Below are 8,548 nucleotides of genomic sequence, written 5' to 3'. Positions count from 1 at the left end.
TGTTTGCGTGGGTTTCCTCCCATACTCCAAAACATACTGGTAGGTTGTTTAGATTGTGAGCCCCATTGGGGACAGGGACTGATTTACCATGCTTTGTGCAGCACTGTGTAATCTGTAGATGCTATATAAATAAAGAACTATTATTATTAAGGAATTATCAGTAAACTGACCCTGCAGTTACAGATTTTTACCACTACACAGCATACATAGCCTCCTGCTTCTGGCTCCATGCACTTTGTTGTGTCAGACTTGAACACTTGATCAATGTCACTGCTGGATGTCCACCCCCTTCAGATCAGATATGGCCCCTTGATAGTAGATGATTAAAACAAGAGAAATACATTTAAAGAAGCATACCACAGAATTATATAATATAATCAAACAGTATTTTATTAAATTAGATTTCCCCATCTCCTTGATTGTTACAAAGATTTGCATATTATTCAAGAATATAGTTGAAGTATACATGAATTATTTACCTTGACTAGCATTAGTCACTCAGGTACAGCATTACTTTGTATGTTGTACTGATGCACATTTCTGATGCAACAAATGAGACCAAGGTGCTGCTTTCATTAGAGAAAAGTGTTTTCTAAGGTCACGAAAAGAAAATGTGACTGCAAGCTATTAGTGTAAATCAGCAGAGTGAAACATCAGCTCTCAGTCAGACTTTTTGAGTTGGAGCTTAAAGGAAACCTACCACTTGTAGTGGCAGGTTTCCGATGGAAATACCGGGCACCAGCTCAGGGTGAGCTGGTGCCGGAGCTTATTTTAGTTAGTGTTTTAAACCGCGGTATCGCGGTTTAAAACACTTTTTAAACGTTGTAGCCGGCGCAGGCAGGTACACGCTCGGCGCTTACCGTGCACGCGGCTCTCATTCACTTCCTATGTAGCCGCGTGCACGGTAAGCGCCGAGCGCGTACCTGCCTGCGCCGGCTACAACGTTTAAAAAGTGTTTTAAACCGCGATACCGCGGTTTAAAACACTAACTACAATAAGCTCCGGCACCAGCTCACCCTGAGCTGGTGCCCGATATTGCCATCGGAAACCTGCCACTACAAGTGGTAGGTTTCCTTTAAAGGAAATCTACCATCAAAATAGAGCATGCATAAACCAGGGGACACTTACTCACAGATCCAGGCACTGTGACTTTGTTAATCTTTCCTAAAATTATCTTTAAAATTGTGTAACCAGAGGTTGTGCTTCAGTTTCAGTTTAAACATTGATTTTAGAAGGAAGAAGGCAATGGATATCAAATATAAAAAAGATTACCACAATCACACTGCCTCCATCTATGAGTATGACTTTAAACAGAGAAAATCAAGAATGTATATTTATTTTTACAATCATTTTGCACTTAAATAAGTTATATACCTTTAGCTTACTGTCACAGTAAGAAGCAAATACTATATGCTCAGTAATGAGACCCATGTAGGGCCATTCGATGTAACAAATGGAACTATGCTTGTGGCACTAAGATGGCCCAATATCAGTAAAATCTCTCTTTTTTTTAAATGTCAATAAAATTGCAAGTTATACATTGGATATAAGACTGGCCATAAGTGACCTAGCTACCTAAGCTAAATCACTGCCTACTGCTACCTGAGGCATCACTGCAATCATTGTCCTCTGTGCCTATCCCTGACAAATATGTCTACTGAGATGTGATGGAGCAAAGCACCAAAATAGAGACCCAGGGTGCAGGTCAGGATCTAGAAAAATGAGCTGTGTGGGCATAATGGGGATATACAGGAAGCAAATTACAGTGATGAGGACAACTACTGTAAAACCTCATCTTTAGCACATTTACACAATTGTGTTTTTCTCAAAATTTGCATTAGACCACATTTATACACTTTTGTGCAGCGTAAATAACCTTAAATGACATAATCATTTATTAGTCCCACAGTGGTAAAATTCACAGAGTCACAGCAGAGAGAGAGTGTAGTACAAACAATGGCACGACAATAATATTATAGATAAATGAAAAAAAGGAAAAATGTATAAAAAAGACAAAATGAATACCAAACTGTCGATCATTGCTTGTCTTCTGTTTGTGGATGGGACCTGCAGGGACTGGTTAGATGGTGAGCACAGCTTACTCCCATTTGGGCCTTTCCTTTAACATTTGTGGCAAAGCAGTTAGTCACTGATGGTGCTACCCAATGCCACCACAGTGTCATGCGTGAGATGGGAGCTATTCTCTAGAATGGTCACAGCCATGTGTGTCATCACTAAGGGAAATTGCTGATGAATGACTCCCTTTCTAAAAGGATATCCTTCCACATCAGTTTTGTAAAACAACGTATATAAGAAAATTGTCCCGTACCTTTGAAATAATTCATGTTTTCAATAGATACACAACCGCACAAAAGTTTTGGCTCACCTAGAAATTTCCTTATTTTTGAAAGAAATTACATTTTCTTTCAATGAAGCTAACATTAAGTGAATCATAAATACACTTCACAATATGCATTGTTAATGTGGTATGATTCTAGCTGCAAATGTCTGTTTATTAATGCAATATATACAGAGGTGTATATAGGCCCATTTCCAACAACCACCAATCCAGTGGTTTAATGGTACATTAGGACACATTTACTTACCCAGTCCGGAGGATTTCCCAAAAGTGCATTGTCCGACGATCATGCACTGTGCCGCAATTCAATAAGATTTCCTGAATGTGTCGATTCCCCGATCAGGTTCGCTGAAGTTCACCATCTTTCTCCTGGTGCATGTAAGTGCATTGTATGTGACACAATTTTAAAGTTAAATCCCGCGGTTTGTCCGAATCAGTCGGATCGTCCGACGCCCTCCCCCCCCCAATTTGTGTTGCATGAAAGCCAGTGCCAAAATCCCTTTCTAAATGCCTGTCCAAGCAGCACAAATCAAAAAACGTTGGAATATCCGACGAAAGTGTGGTCCGTGGGACCCTTAGTAAATAAGCCCCATTGTGTTCGCTAATTGTGTAAGAAGGCTAATGGATGTTTAGAAAACCCTTAAAAACCCTTGTTCAAGTATGCTAGCACAGCTGAAAACAGTTTAGCTGATTTGAAAAGCTATAAAACTGACCTTCATATGAGCTGGTTGAGAATCTGGAGCATCACATTTGTTTGTTCTATGAAACGCTCACAATAGCCATAAAAAAAGAACTTTCATGTGAAACTCGAAAGTCTATTCCTGTTCTTAGAAATGAAGGCCACTCCATGCGACAAATTGCCAAGAAACTAAAGATTTCCTAAAACAGTTTGTACTGTTTCCTTCAGAGGAGAGCACAGGCTCTAACCAGATTAGAAAGATAAGTGGGAGGCACAGCTTCACAACAAAGCAACAAGACAAGTACATTGGGGTTTCTAGTTTGAGAAACTGACGCCTCACAGAACCTCAACTGGCAGCTTCAGTGTCAGCCTTTACAGTGAAGAGGTGACTCCAGAATGTTGGCCTTCAGAGTAGAGTGGCAAAGAAAAAGTCATATCTGAGACTGACTACTTAAAGGAAAAGATTAATAGGGGCAAAAGACATTGGACAAAGAAAGATTAGAAAAAAGTCTTATGAACAGATAAATCGAAGTTTGAGGTGTTGGGATCACACAAAACAACATTTGTGAGACACAGAACAACTGAAAATGAGATTTGTACAAAGTCAAAGGGATTTTGAATAAGGAAGGGTATCATTCCATTTTGCCACTCCATGCCACACCCTGTGGACAGCACTTGATTGGAGTCATTTTCATCCTACCACAGACAATGACTCAAAGCTCACCTCCAAAATTATGCATGAACTAATAAGGGAAGAATCCTGCCAGTCACCAGATCTCAACCCCATTGAACTGTTGTGGGTGCAGCTGGGCCGTATGGTACACAAAAAGTGACCATCAAGTCAATTTAACTTGTGGATGGGGCTTCTGGAAGCATGGGCTGACATTTTTCCAGATTACCTAGGCAAAAAAAACAGCTAGAATGCCAAATGTCTGCAAGGAGAAAATTATTTATTCAAATGAAAAAAAAATATTTCAAACCTTGTCAATGTCTGGACTATATTTTCTATTCATTTTGAAACTCACTTGAAAAATAAAAGTATGAATTTTCATGGAAAATACAAAATTTTCTGGAATACCCCAAACTTTTGAGTGGCAGTGTACATCTAATCAACAGAAAGACATCTAAGTGAAATAAATGCCATTTATATTTTACGATGCCACATCCAAAGTGTATTTATTTACATTAGTTACAGAAATAACATGTATTTCTATAGGAATGAATGCACATTTTTTATCTTGTATTGAAACATACTTAAAGGGCACCTACCACCACAAATCTACCTATAAAGGTAGATTGGGTGGTAGGTGGATCATTGGGACGTGAGGATAGCCCTTTTAAGGGCTAATCCTCACGTCCCTGCACTTTTTTGAGAACTTTAATTTGATATTTATTCAAATGTACTTATGTGGCTACCGGGGCGTGGAGTAGCCGCTTATGAGATTACACGAGGCGGCTACTCCACGCCCCGGTAGCCACTTTACTCCTCCTACTCACCCATCTTCGGCGCGCAGCTCCGCGTAGCTGCGCGCCCTCGTCCGGCGAGCCTGCCGTCTGCGCATGCGCAGAAGAGCAGGCCCGCGCCTGCGCGGTCACAACTCCGAAACAGGCGCGGGCCTGCTCTTCTGCGCATGCGCAGACGGCAGGCTCGCCGGACGAGGGCGCGCAGCTACGCGGAGCTGCGCGCCGAAGATGGGTGAGTAGGAGGAGTAAAGTGGCTACCGGGGCGTGGAGTAGCCGCCTCGTGTAATCTCATAAGCGGCTACTCCACGCCCCGGTAGCCACATAAGTACATTTGAATAAATATCAAATTAAAGTTCTCAAAAAAGTGCAGGGACGTGAGGATTAGCCCTTAAAAGGGCTCTCCTCACGTCCCATTGATCCACCTACCACCCAATCTACCTTTATAGGTAGATTTGTGGTGGTAGGTTCCCTTTAAAGAACAACTGTAAAGGTTTTTTTTCCACAATCATTAGCTCTCGGGATGTAGAACATCTTTGCCTATTATCTTTGTTACCTATATCCAGCAGTTTCTTTGGTATACCCCTCAGATAATCCCAGTGCTGAAGTAGAGCAGCTCTATGCCGATAGGCTATTAACCCTTAGTGCTCACACAGCGCAGGCTCTAGACTGCATGTAACTGTTTACTGTTTACTTATGATTTCTTCCACTTATTACATGTTTCCTGCTACTCCATGTAATAGAAGTTGCCAGACTGGTCACCATATACATCTTGTATGTGCTCTGTGGATTTAGTTTTGGTAATCTAAATGGATTAAATGGTAAACTACTTTAAGAGAGAACATAAGGCATCATAGGATCTGTGGGCAGATTATATTTGTTTCAACTTAAGAGCAGACACAGGAAGAGGTGAGTCTCTGCCTATGGTGAGAAATAGAAAAATGCCATAATTTTGGGAATAAAAGAGCAAGCAGCAAATATGGGCATAGTTCTGTTTGTTTTAAAATGGGGAATCATTATATTACGATTTAGGGGCATTTATCACTATATTCAGCTTGTTGTATGCTTTTTTGCATCCATTTTATCATATACCTGGCTTTGTGTTTGTGGAAATTTGTGGCACTTTTTGCACCTAAAAAGTCACATATCCCTAATGTGCATTCTGACTTTTTCCACAAAAAGTTACAGATTCACAGCAAATAATTCACAAATACTGCCCATTGGTGAGTTTTGAGGTTTAAGCAGCAACATATGGGGTGCAAATCCCAGTGATTACTGTGATAAGTAAAGTTGAGTGCATTTCATTCAAATGTCGCAATAAACACTGAAACAACCCAAGAGTGACAGATCAGTCTACAAAAAAACAGAAAACAAGCCAAACACAATGATAAATCTTCCCCTATATGCCTGCAGAAACTGCCAAAATTCTAACTTGGACACTGCAGTACATATGTATGTATGGAAACTATTCCAGAAATATGTAACTATTATTTCCAGATTTAGAGACAAGTTTCCATGGGAAATTTACATGCTTGTATATTCAAAAGGAATGTCAGATGAAAACTTCAAGGGCATAATAGGCCATTGGACTCAACATAGTTGCTGTTAAGTTGATAACAAAAGATTTTATTCTTCGAGGACAAGTGAATCAGCTCATTGCATTTTGTTTTCTGTCCCCTACAGAACCACAGAATTTGAGGATGAATTGAGCCCCTTATAAAATGATTCATGCAAGGTCATTCTGAATAGTACTGTTTTGTGTCCAACCAGACCTTAAGAAATTTTGTGATGACCCTCAAAATAGCCACTAAACTATGCAACTATAGTTCTGAACCTCAAGTATTAGCTGAGCATTTAAGGAATGTATCGATGTTTCCACACTGTAAAAGTGTCACTGTTTCAAAAAGACTTCATTATAGAAATTGTATGTTATAGATATGCATCAGATACCCTCAAGTGGAAAGGGTTGTCTCTTGTCATGTATTTCATAATTTTTTTGCTGAAAGAATTTAAATTGATGTTTTATACTTATACCCCCCATGGGACTATGGTAACCAAATCTCTTATATGCAGTTTTCATCAAAAGTTTGAAAAATTATACTGCTATTTTTTTGCTGCTGTTCTTTGGTAAATCAGCTGTACAAATTCTAAAAAATCTTAGCTGAATGTAATTTACTCTAGAGGGACAATCTGGCCAATAGGTGCCTTCTAGTGCAAAACTGGCCATGTATTTTAGATAAAAAAAATGACAGTATTTTTCGGACTTTAAGGAGCACCGGATTATAAGGCACACCATCAATAAATGCCTGCTAAAACGTCTAGGTTCATATATAAGGCGCACCGGATTATAAGGCGCACCTGATTATAAGGATGAATGACCAGCAGGTGGCAGACCGGTGCACAGTTCAAGGCAACTGTTGTCTGTAAGTAAGGTTCATACATAAGGCGCACTGGACTATATTTTTTTGTGTGCCTTATAGTCTGAAAATTATGGTACTGGCTTATTGTTTTTTGGGTTCAGTAACAGAGCAACATGAGCTCATGAGGTATTTTAGTAAAATGTTCTGATCACTGGGGCTACTGGTTCTCATTGTAGAGATCCAGCTGAGATCCTACTTTTTTGAAATAAATAAGAGTAGAAGTGCTATAGAAATACATATCTGATATGGATACAGAAGAGATGATTAAGGATATACACTCACAGCTTAATAATCTCTGCCTCAGGCTGTTAACCTGATTTATGAGAGGAGGTGAACACCTGCCAAAACAATGATTAATAAATGACCATGATAGACGCCTGTGCACGGCTAGTTCGGGAATACTAGAATGACCGAAATGTAAAAGATAAGTCCTTAAATAAAAAATTCTCCAATTAGAAGTTAAAGGGGTTGTCCACTTTCAGCAAATTATTAATATTGTTTGTGTCATTAAAAGTTATACAAATTTCCAATATACTTACTGTATCAATTACTCCCAGATTTCTAGATCTCTGCTTGCTGTCCTTTTAGACCATGGACAGTTTAATGTCCACTGGAAGTAAACATAGAAGCTTTCTATAGCAGGACAGCAAGCAGAGATCTAGAAAAACATGCGGAATTGTTACAAAAAGTATATTGGAAAAATGAATAACTTTTCCTTACACACCATATCAATTAATTTCTGAAAGTGGACAACCCCTTTAAAATGTAAATGCCTAACGTGTGCGTGTGTGTACAAAAACCTTTTACATTGGTTTTCTCTTATACAAATTTACAGATGAACAGTTTTATTTTAATACGAAGTACACAGCAGTGGTAAAAAGAATTGTGACACATCTATCTTTATAGAGAACAGAAATAGGGACACGTAGGATAATAATGCATGTATTCATTGGAAGAATTCTCACACTGCAGTTTTTTTTCACTGATCAGTGGTCAGTTTAGAACCGTTTTTTTTTTTTTTGGGTTCACTGACAACATTGGATCAGTGGAAAAAACTGAAGTTTGAAAAGACCCATTGACAGTGGCATAACTTGAAGTTGATGGGCTCCAGTGCAAAGTCTGTTCCAGGCCCCCGACTATAATCTATGGTTTATAATACTAGTCTCCTCATATGGGAAATTGACACCTTATGGGCCCCCTAACCCTCTTGGTCCCGGTTGCGACTGCACCCCATCAAGTTATGCCCCTGCTCATTGAAAAGAATGAATCAGTAACCCATCAGTGAAAAAAATCACTGAATCATGAAGAGAAAACCAAACTGTATGTGTCCATAAGCCAAAATGGCTTTAGTGAAAGCCCAAAAAAAACACCAATGTGAAACCACCCAAAAGCTGGGATCACTTTTTTTAAAATTTGCACCTAATAAGACACAAAAAAAACATTATTTGACAAAGACAAATCAGGTGCAAAAAATAGACTCACGAAAGGCGCAAAAAGAGCTGTGTGTAGTTAAATTTCAATGATGAAATGGGCTGATCTGCAATACTGAGCACTGCCACTGCACTCCTTATGGTGTTATAATTGGTAAGAGAACTGATTCTGCACAACTCATATAAGTTAATTCAGTGA

The sequence above is a fragment of the Engystomops pustulosus genome, chromosome 3, assembly GCF_040894005.1.
Source record: "Engystomops pustulosus chromosome 3, aEngPut4.maternal, whole genome shotgun sequence".
NCBI classification, from domain to species: domain Eukaryota; kingdom Metazoa; phylum Chordata; class Amphibia; order Anura; family Leptodactylidae; genus Engystomops; species Engystomops pustulosus.
Note: the sequence above shows the minus strand (reverse complement) of the source record.